This window comes from Propithecus coquereli, unplaced genomic scaffold, assembly GCF_000956105.1.
Source record: "Propithecus coquereli isolate 6110/MARCELLA unplaced genomic scaffold, Pcoq_1.0 Scaffold194, whole genome shotgun sequence".
Taxonomy (NCBI): Eukaryota; Metazoa; Chordata; class Mammalia; order Primates; family Indriidae; genus Propithecus; species Propithecus coquereli.
The window spans coordinates 3,343,168-3,360,951 of NW_012144300.1; positions in this window are offsets into that span (position 1 = coordinate 3,343,168).

Sequence of the window (17,784 nt, forward strand, 5' to 3'; positions counted from 1 at the left end):
ATTTCTTTCTATTTTTAGTAGAGATGGCGGGCGGGGGGTGTCTCACTCTTGCTCAGGCTGGTCTCGAACTCCTGACCTCTAGCGATCCGCCCGCCTCGGCCTCCCAGAGTGCTAGAATTACAGGCGTGAGCCACCGTGCCCGGCCTGGTTTGATTTTTTAAAAAACTTTTAACAACGCTACATCATCAGCAATGCTGTGTTCTTCCAATGGGAAGCACCTGGTGCTAATTTTCTTTTTTTTTTTTTTTCATGTTGGCAACCATTGTTCCTCAAAGCCTAGATCTGTTAAGTGATTGATTTTTGATATTAATCAAAACATGCATTTCTGGAATAATTTCAACTTTGGTCATGGTTTATTTTCATTTTTGCATATCAATGTTCTAATATTTGGTTACGATTTTTGCATCTCTGTGTAGCAATGAGATGGTCTAATAATTGGCTTTGTTTCCTTTGGTGGTCTGTAGAAAACACCTTCCACTTTGGACATGAGCTCAAGTCTGAGGCATCTGTACAGAGATGTTCAGCCTTAGAAGGTGAACCTTTTAGTCTCACCCTCTTACACCACCTTCCATGGTGCCTGGGGCACTGGCATTACCACAAGAACTCTCATGATACAACGTCGTGGTCAATAGGCTCCCTGTTGATCGATGCCAACTTCTTCAAGCTCTCAAATGGGAGGAACATTATCATGGGAATAAGAAAGGGTGGTGGAGTAGTGGGAAGACAGCACCCCCACCACCCACCCAAAAAATGCCCTAGATGTCCTGGCGTTAGAAGTTAGTGAAGCAATAACATATATAAAAAAGAGCCCTGGACTAGCAGTCAGGAGACTGGGTTGGGAGCAACCACCTATTTTGGGGCTCCTGTTAGCTCATCTTTAAGTTAAAGAGGTTAAATCAGATAACATTAATATCCTTTTCAGCTCTAAAATTCAAGATTTAAATTCTAAGAGTCAATTTAGCTATTTCCCTTGATGCATCATCCCCTTGAAATTCCAGCCAGTGGGTAACCATAGAATCATTAAAAAGAAGGAGAAGAAAAACCCCACAGAACTCAGAAGGGCTTTAAAAGCATCTAGCACAGGTCTCCATTTTACAAACAGGGACCACGAAACTAGGTAGACTTCTTCAATGGGGTGCTTGACAGGAATCTATATGTAGGTCCTCCTCCAAGTTTCCTCAGTCTCAGCAGCCTGTTTTATTTTTGTTTTTTAAACAATAAAGATAGATTTAATATCTTAGCTTTATCTTCTAATTTCCCAGCTTCCTTCAGACTTCTATCCCTATTCTTGAAAGAAACAGGCAACTGGAAGACAGAGTCATAAGACCTGAGACGTGGGTGGCAAATGGTAGGTCACCCAACTTGCCCTTTCGTGTAGGGAATGGGAGCCTTTGGGCCAGGGAGGGTGTTTACCCAAGGTTAACAGCTGAGTAGTGGTGGGACCAGAACAGAGGACCCCCCATTGCCTGTTTCTGCAGACTTCCCTACCCAACTCCTCTACAGGGAGGAGCCAGTGCTATCCAGGCTCCAGGTCCGCCCTCTGCTCCTTCCCCTCCCGTGATCACCCCAAGGGTATCGTATCACCTTCCAATTGTTCCTCATTTCCTCCTAGGAGAGGTAAATGTCCAACACTTTTAAGGGACTGTATAACTTTCATGAAAAAAGCAAGTGAAATTTTATCTTGAGATTGGGGGAAAAAAATATATTTTCTTTTTCTAGAGTCCTAAGAACCATACTGCAGTGATAAATGAAAATCCAGCAATCTCTTATTTTAAATATTTATTCTTCAGCAAACTAGCTTATTCACAATGATGATATCTTAGTTTTGAAAAGGTTTCTAGTAGGCTCCTTAAATAAATTGTTTTCCTAAAACAAATAAGATGTTTTATTATCCTAAGCAGCAGGAAGTTTCCTATTGCTTTGAACATGGGGGAAAAACCAACAACTCAGCATCCATTCAGTCAAGGCTGGTTCCTGGGCAGAGGAAAGAGGTCTGGTGTAAATAGTACATTCTGCAGTTTGTATCCTTGTCAAGGCGTATAAGGCAAATCATATCAAATAACTATTAATTATAGTAAATTCATTTAAATTTATTACAATAATGTTGTTTACATGATCAATTATTATATGATATGGTGCACAAAAATTATTGATTTGTTGGGAGAACTAGAGGCAGGGATGTACTTCTGCCACAACATGAATCATTTCCTGGCCTCACCTACAGTTTCTTACCTGTAGAATAAGAGTTAAGATGATCTCTGAAGTCCCTTCTAGAACCAACATCGTATGCTTCTACCTACTGTACATCTCCCTTCAAAGTGCAAAGACCAGCAATACCATTATTATGCCATAATATTTTTAGCATTCGACTTCCAACCTTTGACTGTTTCAAAAAAATTTCAGTGTCTTGTATATTAAAAAATCGTTAAAATCATCAAAAAGAACTTTTTTACCAACACTGAGAAATCCATATACCATAAAAATCATAGAGAATTTAACATAATGTCGAAGCTGCTTTTGTGTAATGTGAGGTATGGTTTTCCGGATTCACTGGAACTGAGAGAAAGATTAGTGACCACAGCGGCATCCATGCTTAGGCCAGTGGAACCTGAGTACGCTGGCCAGCCAGAATGAAGCACCCCTGCTTGCCCTCCAACTCACTTTCCAATCAGGAAACATCAGATATATTTAATAAGCCCTAGCCCATTCCCCTCAATTATTTTTAACTGTAGCCTTCTCTGAGTACCTGAACATGGATTCCATATTCCTTTAGCTTTGAATGTTTTTCCTAAGACTGCTAATATATTAGTTGTGATTGGCAAAAAGCAATATTCCCAGCTAAATTAACCCCCCGTTATCCAGGTCCTGAGTACAAGGTCAGGAACAAGATCACTAATTCAATTGAGGATAAAATGCTAACCGAGTTACAGCTCTGCACTTAGCATAGAAAGATGGTATAAGGCCAACCAACTATCCCTAAATGTTGTGAAGACCAGCCTTCTGTTATAGCCAAGGAACTCTGTGATATGGACTTTAACTCATTAAAATGTCAGCTTGATGACTAAAAGACCCACCCTCCTGGACTTCCAGATATATGTCTTAGAAAAAACTTACGGAAGGAGGCTGAGGTGTTAGCTGGCCAGGGACCTAGCGGTGTTTTGCTCCTAGGAAGCCAAAGGCTACCCCAGCAAAGGAAAGGTAGGGTTGGGGGACAACACGTTTTCTCCTTCCACCTAATTTTATGGCCAAATTACCGGTTCTGAGTTGAGACGTTTTCTCCTAGAAATCTAATTAAATATTTATAATTGACTCTTGTCATATTGAGGTTCAACATTTTTAGAACTGAGAGAAGAAACATACGACTTGTCTATCAGACTATAACACAAAACCAGAGGTGGCAGAAAGGGTGAACTTTATATTACATTGATTTTATTTCCATGAGATGCTCAAGAAAAAGAACAAAAACACATGAAAATAGATGTTTGTGCTCACACTTAAATTTTGAAGAAAAAAATTACTTGTGATTAAATGAAGTTCAATTTGTAATCTGATTACCAAAAACTAAAACAAAAAATGTGCTCATCTTTTTGCAATTTTAAATTTATTTGAATTAAGTCTGCTTTAAGAGTAATCTGTTCTTTGGCCTGATTGGAAGAAATTTAGGAGCAGGAATCACTTTTAGTTGCAGAATGTTTCTAGTTGCATTAGCTTAAGATTTTTTTTATGAGAAGGATTTTATTATATTTAAGAATTGAATGGTCCTAGAAGCATATTCCCAAGTCTCTCATTTCAGGGCTGTTTAGCTTCCAGTTATGAAAAGAAAAATTTTTGTTGAAATAAAATGCTGTTATTTATTTTGCAACCTTATAAATTATGGGTAATTATGAGACTGTGGGCTTACACCCTTAGAGAAATCAGGGTGTGTGAGAAATGAGTAGTGTATGTGTGTATATGTGTGTGTGTGTGTGTGTGTGTGTATACACACACTATTACACACTGTGTGTATATATATACGCATATACATGTACATATACACTATTATTATAAATTATATATTTTAGTAGTAAAATATAGCAAATAATAAAAATATATTATAGTAAAATACTATACACCATATAGTATGATATATGTTATTACAATTTATATATTTATAATAGTAAAATATGCATTATATAATATTGAATATCAACGTAATATTATAAACTATATGTTGGTTTAGAGATGACAAAGAACTTTCACAAATAATATGTCATCTGTGCCAGGCAAGAGTCAAGGACTTCAGGTGCTTTTAGAAATATTGTTGTATATTTTTCTTCCCCAAACCCTGTCAAGTAGATGTTATTATCCCCCTTTGCTAGATGAGTAAACTAAGGTCAGAGAGATAAAGTACATTTTCCAAGACTTCTGGCTAGTCCACAGCGGATCTGGCTGGGTCTCAAACTCAAGGCTTCAAATTCCAAGTGGTGTAACTTAAATGAAACAAAATGCATTTTCTTCCTAGTTGTCCTCGGCCCTACTTCTGTAGACATGCTGGAGGAACTTGGGACAAACGATCTGTAAATGGGTGAGCATGTCGTGTCCACCCAATGACAGAGCAGGACAGAAGCCAGAAGGGAGAAGGTGAAGAAAAGGGAAATCCTGTGCGATGGGCCATGATTCTCAGTATATTCAGACCCCTTTTTAGCGTGGAGCGAGCCACTTCAGGTAAACACATTCGTTTTATATTTGATCATGAAATTGATTTTTTTTTCTTTAACGTTCTGATGTGAAGTTTGGAAATCGGGATTCAAAACCAGGAGAAAACTACATCACTGTTATTCATGAGCTTTCTGAACATTACGTTCAAATTTCCATGGTTGACTGGTAATAATAAAAGGGAGGTCAATTGTGTCAATGAAAGGCAATTCTGTGCGTGTGTATGCGTCTGTGTGTGAGGGTGGTGTATTGGGCATACTTGGGTCAGAAGGAAGGAGGTGGTCAGATGATGCCTGCAGGACGTGCATAGTGGCAGTGCCAGGTTCTGAAAGCCAGGCCATCACATTAGGGAGGACAGTTGACATGCAGGGAGAGGGCACAGCAAGCTCACCGGGGACAGCTGGGCCAGGCCCTCCATTTCTTCCACTGTCTTTTCTTTATAGTCAGGAATGGTCTTACTGAGGCATGAGGCAGAAGCCAGCGGATCCGCCCCATCAATCCTGTGATGGATCAGCGGGATTACCAGACATCATCGGCACGTTGTTCTCACAGCCATCAGAAATTCTCATGTAAAAAGGGCTCTGGGATAGCTCCTTAGAGTCTAATCAAATAAGCCCATTGAAAATGTACCCAAGGTAAAAAGCATGGCCACACCAGCCAGATAATGTGCCCACTCTGAGCCAGGTCCTTTGGTTGTCTATCTACCCACCTTGCAAGGTAGAAGTCGCTATTCCTTACTGTAGATGAGAAAACAAGTTCCAAAGAAGTGAGTGACTTGGCCCTGACCAAGCTTCGGCAGCTCTGACAGAGCGAGCGCCCTCTCCCTGGGCTCTGGCCCCTCGGGGGCTGCAGCTCTCCACAGTGGTGTGGAGGGTCCAGCCAGCCTGGGCTATGGGGCCTCCAGGCACAGTGGAACCCAGAAGAAATGACAGCCATGCCCAGCACAGGCAACTCTCCCTAGAAACATAGAGTGTGGTGTGGTGTGTGTGTACGTGTGGCCTGGGAGAGGCCACAGGCTCCCCGAGATGCCACATGGTAACGGTTTGGTAGCACATATATAATTCCTTTGTGGAACTCCCTCAAATGGTTTTGGGGGAAACAGTGTGGGGGGTTTGGGTCCTGCAGCCTCAGGTGACAGAGACAGTAAGAAGAATACAAGCTCTTAGTGCCAAACTACCACTTTTTTTTTCTTTTTGAGACAGAGTCTCACTGTGTTGCCCGGGCTAGAGTGCCGTGGCGTCAACCTAGCTCACAGCAACCTCAAATTCCTGGGCTCAAGCGATCCTCCTGCCTCAGCATCCTGAGTAGCTGGGACTACAGGCATGCGCCACCATGCCCGGCTAATTTTTTCTATATATTTTTAGTTGTCCAGCTCAGGCTGGTCTCAAACTCCTGAGCTCAAACAATCCGCCCTGCCTCGGCCTCCCGGAGTGCTAGGATTACAGGTGTGAGCCACCGCGCCCAGCCCAAACTACCACTTTTAAGCAAAGCTAAGTTACCCTCAAAAAACTCTAAAGATAAGTCATTGTGCCTCATAACAACATGAAATAGTACTTACATAGTCAATGCATGTTTACAGAATTCCAGAGAATGGTGCAAAGTATTACTTACCCACAAGTCGCCTATCAGGGCATTCAGAGTCAGCCTCGGTGCACACCTGGGAGGCCCTTCCACATCTGTCTCCCCTCATTTTGCTTTTCTGTCCCACTTCTCTCCTCCCAGTGTCCTGACTCCATCCTGCAGTGCCCTGGGTCATGAAGGTGTGAACACTTCATTCCCGGCTCTGTCCTGGGGGACGACAGTGGCTTCTTAGAGTCACATAAGGTGCTTCAGATTCTTTACAGAGTCTCATGCACAGCACAGGACTCGCTTGGGGATCTTGCTAAGATGCAGTCATTGATTCAGCAGGTCTGCGGTGGGGCCCGAGGGTCTACACGTCTGTCAAACACCCTCGTGATGTCAATGTTGCCCATCTGGGGTCCACGCTTTGAGCAAACATGATCAAAGAGACAAGGGAAATTTTCTCCTGCTGATAGTGACTGCCATTCATAGCATAGCTTCAGATCACCAGGGGATGCAGAGAAACTAAAGGGAGGGAGAAGATGGAGAACATCATCCTGCCATAGACAGGGAGACACATGGCAAACCTGAAATAATGTTCTGGCACCACCATTGTGTTGTTCTACGGCAAGCAATGTACCCCCTTCCCTCCCCAACCAGCAGGATAATGGTGAAATCCATGCCTAGGAGCGATGAGTGAACATTCATCCTGGCTTCGGCCTGGGCCCTGTGCTTCTGCAGTTCCCCCAGCGTGACTCACAGCAGCTCCTATCAACCCAATCAAGCTTCCATTGGTCCATATGCCAGTCACCAAGATTTCTCTTTCCTTGCTTGCAATCATTGAGATTGCAGTCTTTGAACTAAAGGCTTCGCCAATTATATTTCTATTGACTTACTCTTTCTGTTTGTAATTGTTCACGGCACAATTTGTTCCATTGCTAAAGGTGTAACTCTCCTTTAGTGTAAAAGTACACAGAAAAAGAAAAGAATAAGGCTGACAGAAAATGACTGCAACAAAAAGCTTGTTACTGACCGTATAAGCTCTCCCGTTTTTATGTGATTAGGGTGGTATCTCTCCTTTTCTTAGATGCCTTTTATTCTGTGATTATTTCCTGTGTCTCACCATAAAAATGGTTCTGCTCCAAAGGAATTGTATTTTCAAAATCTATCTGCTCGCCACCTTGTTAGGCTATTGAGTTTCAGCACACAATACTTCACTTGATCGATTCATTCACATGTAGTTTATTTCGACACGGAATATGTGGAGTGATGGGAGGAACCCTATGTCCTGGGAGATAAAATAGTGGATTTTTGTCTTTTAATTTGCATATAATCCCTTGAGCATGAGGTGAGCAAGAGTTGATGACATTTCAGTGATAATAGATATTTAGAAGCTAACGGTGTGAGAAAAGAAAATTGGCTTAACTCTGTAAAAGTACTATTGATCGTAGTTATTTAAGCTTAATTACCGTGCAACGCAATAGTAAATAAGCTTGCACTTATACTTGTGCACGTATCATTAAATATCAGACTTTGGTGTAGATTTTATTTGATTCACACAGTATGCTATGTCCAAGTGTAAGTCGTGAGGCTCAAGTAGTAAAATTAATGTCCCAAAGCACAGGGGACACATTCTGTATACTCAATGTCCTCATTCTTCTGGTGGTCTTTTCAATTGTTTATACCACTCACAATAATGGTTATTGTCTTACTGCCCTTAGGAACACGGCCTGAATGCCCAGATCCACGACCCATTCCCTGGCGTGACTCCACCATTGTTTTTCTTTCTTCCTGGCTGCAGCTGCTTCTCGGGACCCTTGCACAGTGGTTTCTGCCCTCTCTCTGGAATGTTCCTGCCCTGATCCTGACTTCCCGCCACTCTGCCCTCAGGTCTTTGCTGCGGATGGTCCTTTCCCTCCCTAAAACTGCTTCTTACACTTGACACTTCCCCTATTTTAAAATTTTCTCAGTCTATTGACATTACTTACTGTTCCCTTCCAGACAATGAACTCTTTGTGGGTAGGGAGCTGGTTTTATTCATTCTTGTTTAGCACAGTGCATGGCACTTAATAAGACCCCCAAAAATTTGTTGGATGAATAAATGAATGAGCAAGTCCTTCTTTCCTGTTCAGCCCCCAGCACACTGCTTCTTCCTGCCACAGAAGAGAAAGTCAGTCTGGTCGGAATAAGTCATTTTCAAGAATATTGTGATTAATGTCCATGACCGTGCTAAAATTTGGCCAAGTTTTTCTTCTTTATAAACCGACATCAGTTCTAGCTGTATCCGTAGCCTATTTCATTGGCATAATGAAATCTTTTACTACTGTTTTGATGCAGGAGGTGTCCCAGTGAAGGGAGAAAAACCCCCTGACCTTCCCAAGTGGATTCTTGGCTTTGCACAGGAATGAATTTGAGAGTGAGCTAACTAGCTACAGGAAGGTTTTATTGAGACAGAGAAAGACAACAGATCTTACTCCACAGACAGAGGAGGGGTCCTTTCTCAAGCAGGAGGGGGACCTCTTATGGGGCAATAGTAACGTTTTGAAATGTTCAAAAACCCCATATGTGGCCAGCGATATCTTGATGTCAGGCCATAAAGGTTAAACACAAACTGCTGTCACAGAAAGGTAAGCACAGACAGCTTATAAGGCATCCAGCTTAGTAATTCACCCACCCTCAGGTGGTCTCGGCCGCACCCTGCTGGCGACTCCCCTGTTTAGGGTGGTCGGGGTCCAGTATCAGTCAAGGTGGCCGCGCTCAGGCTCTCGGGACCTTCCTTTTCTGCCCATCCCCACATTAGCTTCATTGTGAGTTTTTTTTTTGAGACAGAGTCTCACTCTTTTGCCTGGGTTAGAGTGAGTGTTGTGGCGTCAGCCTAGCTCACAGCAACCTCAAACTCCTGGGCGCAAGCGATCCTCCTGCCTCAGCCTCCCGAGTAGCTGGGACTACAGGCATGCACCACCGTGCCCGGCTAATTTTTTCTATATATATTTTTAGTTGGCCGATTAATTTATTTTCTATTTTTAGTAGAGACGGGGTCTTGCTCTTGCTCAGGCTGGTCTTGAACTCCTGAGCTCAAAACGATCCGCCCGCCTCGGCCTCCTAGAGTGCTAGGATTACAGGCATGAGCCACCGCGCCTGGCCCATTGTGAGTTTTTAAGTATAAGAGCAAACTAAAATGACTTTGTTTTACTTTAAAATGCCAGGGTAGATTGGAATACTATGAAGACACATTATAAATTAATTTCATAATTAAAGAGCAGAGTTAGTTAAAAGCTCATGGGTCCAGAGTTTCCTTTTATTCATCATCATAGTATTAGGTCGATAGTAAGTTCCCAGTAAATTCAAATTATTAGCTTTATAACCTCTTCCTTGATCTTTTTCCCTCCTCCACTCCTTCCCCTTCAAACACTGACCTTAGGAAAATTGACTTTAAACTCTAAAGAACTTAGAAGACAGAACACTGGGATTTAATTCATTTCTGAGAAAGAGGCACTCTCCCCTCCTATATGCATTAAGCAAGCTTCAGCCCTTCTTTTAAGCTTCAAGCCGATTCAACAAGTGGTTGTTGTACATTTTCTGTGCACTCAGAACTGCATTAGGCTAATTTGAAGCTACTCAGGTGATTATAAAAACCTATCATGTTGCCAATTATTAAGCAGCTTCAAAGTCTATCTGTAATTACTCCCTTAGGGACTGGTACTCAATGTTCCCATAAACTCATTTTCTTACCACTGTTTTCCAAGCCTGAAATATGCACTAACACCCCATCCCTGATCGACTTGTTCTCTATCTGGTTCTAGAATAGAAAGCACATACCACCGGGAATAGACGTTCACAGCCTGTACTGTAATCTCCACAATGGTGAGAAGAAGAACCTATAATGTACAATATATATGATACAAATATATACCAATTAAACAAAATTTGCAAAATATAACACAACCTCATAAATCAACAAAAACGACAACAGATTCTGAGGAGCCCGAGACAATCTTTCACGCTGCAATGGAACAGTTACATTTGGTTTGTGCTTCTGCAGCCTATTTTGAAAATCAAATATATGCTGAAAGTTAAGGCTTTAGCTTAAAACTCACACAGCAAATAAATCATAAGGCATGCCTGGAATTCATTTCTCTAATTTCTCCTACTGTGGTTAGCTATTATGGAGGTGGTCAGATGGGGATTAGCTTCAACGAATATTTTGCAATAGTTTTGTGCAGTGAGGTGAACTAAGGATACAACTTTAATTTGGGTGTCGGAGTCCTTTGTGGACTTTATAAGCCCTTTAAAGTTATATAAATATCAGCATCATTTGCATGGGTACAAAATAGGATCAACTGTAGATGGGAAAAGAACATTCGGTTTCCACTCGCTAGGCTTCTGCAAGCCCTTATTGAATTTATGCACGTTGTAGCCTCATGGCTTTTGTGCACGGAAGCGGGTGATGGGCTGAGGGTGATAGCATGCAACTGGCCATTTATACGAGGCATTTGGAAGTCCAGGATGCCTCTTTTGTGTTTGTTCCCCTTTTTGTGGGCACAAAATCATCTTTTGCATGTTGATGGAAATGTGAGTTTGGTGGCTGCTCCTTTATAATAGAAAGGATGGGGATTGGCAGAAACAGAATAATGGGGATTGTGGGTCTCAGGAGAGGAGGAGATTATGGGAAAAATCAGACCTGTGAACCTAAAGCAAAAAGGGTATAAGAGGAAATGACAAATTCAACTAAGAGAAAAAGCCACAATGGTATTACAGTAGTTCACAGATGTTAAAATAATCTATAGATGGTTGTTTGGTTAAAGATAAAGCAGACAAATGTCTTCTGAAGCTTGAAGCCGGCTAAGGACCAGTGAGAAGAATTGAGAAGCAATAACTAAAAACGCAACAGAGAAGTCCCTCAAGGCTTAAGGGGCAAGTATATATGTGGCAAGGGGTCATTAGATTTGAACAAATTCTCTCAAGAAAATGTCACCAAGAACTGGGACCAAGAAAAGGTGTGTAGTCAGCCTGGGGTGGAACCATTTGACCAGTGTGAGCCAGACCTATGTCTGGGATGCATACCTGAGCTGAGCGTTTCTCATCGTAGCCCTTACCAAAGTGAGCAGAGGTGCAGGTTGGCAAGACAGGAAATACATGCAGTGGTTGCTGGGACATGATGAAGAATAGTAGAGTCTCCTGCCCATAACAGATTCAGAGCGTGGTGGAGGAGACATATGTACTAATAACCACAACATAAGGTAAATATTATAATAAATTTGTATACCAACCTCTCTAGGTATCAAGTGTCTTTCTGATTTCCAACACTCTTCCTCTTTCCAAAGAGGAAACAATGACTATTAGATGTTCTCCACTGAAGGGAAACTCATCCAACTCACACTTTCCAGCTATACTCATGCTTTTATATTTTTCATCTGAAATTATGGGATAAAAGACCTCTTATTTTTTCAAAGGAGTTTTAGCCATCTGCTCATAGGTAGAAAAGGCTGGGAGGAAGAAAGACAGTATCAGTATCAGTGAACTTTCATGATATCTCCAAAACACTTCTGTTGGTTTTCAGCCAATATGCAATCTACCTCTCCCTTGTTGACAGAGTCCCAAGTTTGGTTTGGAATCTACCTCCCTCATGTGACCCAGGGGAGTCACCAACCCAGCCCATCTCAAGTGATAAATCCTAACCCTCTAAGCCAACCACAATGGTCCTGTCCCTCTTGCCTGTGGTTTGTTTGGACTGAGCTGGTGGTCCATTGTGACCAAAGAATTCTGATGGATGATATTCTGGGGGATTTCTGGGAAAGATTTCCTCACTCCTAAAAGAGACACCCAGGAAGACGTGGTCTCTTCCTCCTCTGGCTGTGGCTGTGTCTGTTGTGATGCATGAAGAAGCAGCTATCTTCAACCGTGGGGAGAGCCAGCCCGAGGACAAGAATGATACATGAAAGTTGGCAGTATAGAGTCTGGATCCTGGATGACACATTTTGAACCAATGAATTCAGAAATCCTGGACTTTTTATTTTGTGTAATACTAAATTTTCCTTGTACTCTACACCACTTTCAGTTGGTTTTGTTTCTGTTTCTTGAAGCCAAAAGCATTTGACTGAGACACATGCTGGAAATGTCTCTGAAGATTATTCTATTTTAGTGATGTGAGTGCCTGGTGAGGTTATGTAGGAGGCATGGTTGTTTCCTCCTCTTCCCACTCAAGATTATCTCCTGGATGTGGTTGTAGGCTTATTCTTGCAGCTTCTGACCCATGCCAAAGATTGTTGCCTGGGCTTTTGTAGAGCATTCCTGGAAACAAGAACCAACTGGATCGAGGGCTTTCTTTTCATTGCCATGTTAATTCCAACCCTTCACCTGGCAATCCTAGATGTTAAAGATCCAGGGCTCATACCTACTAAGCTCCTAGCCTCTCCTGGGTACCCACGGTCAGGGAGCTCTCTCTCTACAACACAGTAATAAGACTGTGTCCCCCTTCCCCAGATAGAGCCCACTAGCAGCCAGACCACTCAGAAAGGAGAAGAGGAAATATATGCATCTGCCTTAAAACCATATGGCAAAGTGAGAGGGGGAGGAATGGGGGTATGCGGGAGAGACCGGACCCAGAGAGAATGATTGGAAGTGAGACTCAGGAAGCTTGTAAACAAGAGAAAGCAACACTACGTGGGATATATTTCAGGGCTGTTATCCGTGAACATAGTTGGTTGTGATGATTACATCATATTAGGGAAAATGATCAAACTTTTCCTAGTTTTAGATACTGGAAGACTAACAACGTGAGAGGAGAAAAACTTTTATTTGGTTGTATAAAAGTAATACAAATTATAGTAATTTATGTAAATAGCATATTATTTGAGCCTAATTACCACACTGTACCATAACAACTATGCACACATTAAGTATGGCATAAGTTTTATTTGCTATCTTGTGTCCCCAGCCCTCCTAGGGTCACTGAATCATTGTCATCAGCAAATATATGTGGTGTTGACTCACAAATTTATAGAATTGAAGAGGCCACTACCTATAATTTACCTACATGTTTCCCAGCATTTCTAATGTTCCCTTATAATCCATCATGGAACTTGTCTAAACTTTCAACCAGCATTACATTTACAGATATAAAATTTCAACAACTTAATTTTTGTTGTGCCTAGTATTCTTTCCTACTGCTTCAAAGGGTGCTCACTCATTATTTGGTAGTCACTCCAACAGCACTTAGTTAATACCAGGCATTTTTTCCCAAGAACTTCACAAATATGAATTTATGTCATTGTTATAACAACTCCATGAGGTCGTGTGGCAGACACTGTTGGCCATCCATGTGCTCTCGGTCCACTCCCTGGTTACCCTTGCAGTCACAGTGGACAGTTCCACGTGGCCTGACGGTGAGGGCCACTCGTGCATAGACATCCCAGTTTCCCCGTCCTATCCAGCACTGTGAGGGTCCTTAATATGAGAGTGGCCCCATTACCCTCAGGAGTGACCCCTTCTTTAATGTCCCTCCAGAAGTTTCTCTCCCCTCACTGTCTCACCCGTCCTTATTCCTTCACTTCTACTTCCTGGGATCATCTTTCCAAAACATTCACTTGTACCTAAGTACTTTTCTCAGGGTCTGCTTTGGGATGTACCCAAACTATGACACTAAGTTCTATTATTATCCTTATTATATAGACAAATAAACTGAGGCACAGAATGGTTTAATAATTTGCTCAAGGTTATCCAGCTATTAAGTTGGGAAGTCAGGATCTGAATTCAGGCTCCAGGGTCCATGTTCTTAACCACTACCCTACACTGCCTCTAAAAATCGTACTCTGTAATTTGGTGAATATGTCCATCTTCCACTTACACATATCATTTGCAATAATACAGATGGGGAAAGGAGTTTCGCAAACTATGGGCCTCAGCCAGATCCGGTGCATGGCCTGTTTTTGTAAGTGAAGTTTTATCGGAACACACATCCATTTGTTTCCATATAGTCTGTGGCTGCTTTTGCACTACGATGGTAGAATTGAGTAGTTGTGACAGAGGCCATGTGGCTTACAAGGTCTAAAATGTTTATTATCTGGCCCTTTTCCACAAAAAGTTTGCCAACTCATGTCTCCATAAGGCATGATCATTCCTAGCTGGAATCTATTTAGCAGGTATCAGTGGGACTCACAGAACATGGCTTGGCTTTGGGCTGGGTAGCTTTGGGGATTTTGAATGTCTACTCAACAAGCATGTTTCTTGCTATGCTGTTCTGGTCGAGTTCAGGGATCGGTCAAATACCCAAACGCTGAGCCTGTGGCTTGTTCTTCTACTGGCTGCCAATAAAATTTTTTGTGACTATCCCCTCTTTTCACAACCTTGTCATATTTTTAAGACATACAAGTTGTCCCTTTCCCATCAATACATGAGTGGATAAATAAAACGTGGTATATGTATACCATGGAGTTCTACTCAGCCACAGAAAACAATGGTGACCTAGCACCTCTTGTATTAACCTGGATAGAGCTGGAGCCCATTCTGCTAAGTGAAGTATCACAAAAATGGAAAAACAAGCACCACATGTACTCACCATCAAATTGGTATTAACTGATCAACACTTATGTGCACATATAGTAGTAACATTCATCGGGTGTCGGGCAGGTGGGTAGGGGGAAGAGGGGCTGGGTATATGCACATCTAATGGGTGCAGTGTGCACCGTCTGGGGGATGGACACGCTTGAAGCTCCGACTCTGGTGGGGCAAAGGCAATATATGTAACCTAAACATTTGTACCCCTGTAATATGCTGAAATAAAAAAAAACTGAAGAAGTTTGATAAAAAATATATACATACAGCTTTGGCCATGTTTAGATAACTGGGTTAGAACCAAAGGAAACTTCTGCCAGAGATATAAACATACAGAAGGGGAGTTTGACTAATTCTGTGCAGGAAAGAGAGATCTCATCCTCTTTTAGATGATTCAATGGGAATGTTATGATTAGTTTGGTGGAATGAGGTATTGGTTAGGTTAAATGTTTGTTTGGGAATTTCTGTGTCTATGGCAATTTCTGCTGAGTCTGGCACCACAGCCTTTGCTTTATGCATTTACACTTAGGTGCCGAAAGCACGTTTATAGCCATTCCTATTGGCTATCCTAGGCCATCAAAAAGATTTCGCTACGCACCATTTATGACAATTTGGAAATTTGGAAAAGTTTTTTTTTTCAGGAAACCATAGTTAACACTGTAAATCACTGAGGGTGTTGATATCCGTTTAGACTCACTTTGATAATAATATCTGCCTTTCCAATCAATGGTTTGAGAACATTCTGGAATATATCTTTTCATAGAGCAGAGAAAGATGCCACTTGGAAGTGAATGGAAGTGGACCAAGGAGGCAAGAAGGACCTTCCATGCCAACTTTTCCTTTTCAATCATGTTCCTTTAGTAACTGGGTATATATTCTAGACTTACAGACAAGGTGGTCAGATAGTGTCATGAGTACTTGTTAATGAAAACGCATCTATCTTCTCAAGATGGTTTTTGCACGGCAAATCTGTTGAAGTAGGGAAACACACACACATAACTCTGTAATACTTAAGAATAAAATTCATCTCAATATGCATCTAACTGTCTTACCCCAGGTCCACTACAAATTTCATAGAGGTCATTTATGAAACTCAGTGTCTTCCAGTTGTCCCCAAACACTTGGCAATCGCATGTACCTTCTCAACTTAATTATTAATTATAACCTAATTAATTAGTTAAAGAGAAAGAATCGCCAGTTCAAACAAACAAATCTCTCGCAGTGGACAGTGCCTGAGAAAGAATGTATTATCCCGAAACCATAAAGCAAAAACACGATTACCATTTGATAAAATATTTTGAGTTTACAAAACTTGGTCATTCATAGCCTGAGCTTGCTGGGAATCGGTTGGAAGCAAATCCTCTGGGACAAGACACTGTTTGTCAATCAGGGGACACTGATGTCGCTCCTTCTGGGAGGTTGTGGTGGTGACCATGACTGAGTGACAGGGATTGGGAATCCTCACCTGCCATCCTTACCAGTGGGAGTGTTTGTTCAGGTAGCTGCCTGGAAAGTGCAAACAACGTGCTAGTCACAAAGTTTTGGACTGTTTGGGAGGGGAGCTGGTCACCCAGGTGAGCCTCTGTGGAGACAGCAGTTCTTAGTGCAGGGGTGGAGGAGAAAAAGGGACGGCAGAGGGGAAGGAGTGTGACCAAGTCACTGGAGCTGTTTCAGGCTGAACAAGGCCTCTCTGTCCTCACCATCCCCTGGATTCCAATACACAGGCCTGAGGCTCATGTGACCACATTTTTCCTGCTCTTTATAGAGTCCCCGCTCAGTCCTGAACATGTTGCGCAGACCAGCCAGGGCTGTCCTTCCTGGGGGGACGCCAGCAGCTGTGGCCGGAGCTTGTCAATCATCTGGAAAAGCTGATCTCCCTCGGGTATGCAAGGTACTCACTGCACCCAAGTATCAAAAAGACAGGATTCGCACACCACTTTCCTTCCTCCATTTGTATTCTGACCCTACAGAGCCTTCCCAAGTGACCTTCTTCTTATTATATTCCTCGCCTTTGCTTCGTGCCCTAGTTCTTCCCTTTCTTACATTATTCATGGCTCTTATTTCTCACTTAGTAATTTCTTTTAAATTTTATTCATGTTTTTATGCCTATTTAACCCAGGTCCATGTCTTGAAAAATGATTGCTCTGGAGAGGCCAGAGAAGAAAGAAGTAGCAAATTATCAGTCTGTCTTTTTTTTTCTTGTAAAGAGAATTCCTAAATTATTTTATTTTTGTTTTCATCAATGGCAACTGAGCTCACTATCAGACAGTGGTCTCAACCGTGGCTGCCCATTGGCATCATCTGGACAGCTTTGAAAAATCCTGATGCCGGAGCCTCGCGTCCAGAGACAGATTGTGTTTTAATTAGACAGGATTTTGGGCACCTTTGCAAGTTTAGAACCCCTCCACCTCCTCATCCAGCACAACTATCGTCCTTTTAGATGTCCTCATAAGTCAGAGAAACTGCTCCAAGCCCTTGCTCCACCACTGTGTCACCCTGGGCCAGTCCCTCCAACCTCCCATGCCTCAATTTCTCCATGAGGAAGAGCAATAAACTCAGCCCTCATGAGGCATCCAAGGTTAGAACCCTGGTCTGAAGTACCTGAGCCAGGAGGGGCTCAGGAGAAACCCAATGAAATGGAACCAACTAATGGTGCTTCTGGCCATGTGGGATCCCCTGTCCGTCACCAGTACTCATGTGCGTAGGTGCTGATGAGAAGTTATCTCTTAGGGCCCCAGACCGATTCTTCCCAGCTTCCAGCTCTCAGAACTTCTGTGCCTCCCACTGGGCACCAGATAAGTCTCTGAAAAGCCTTCGCTGACCACCAACATGTACATCAACAAAGTTTTCGACTTTACTGCACAGCCTTGAGGTCGTGCAACAGAATTTTCTTCTCTGCAGTCACTACAAGCAGCACAGAATTGGAAAGGAACTAGCATGTGCTGGGGAAGACAGCCAGGGAGGGGACAGAAGGTC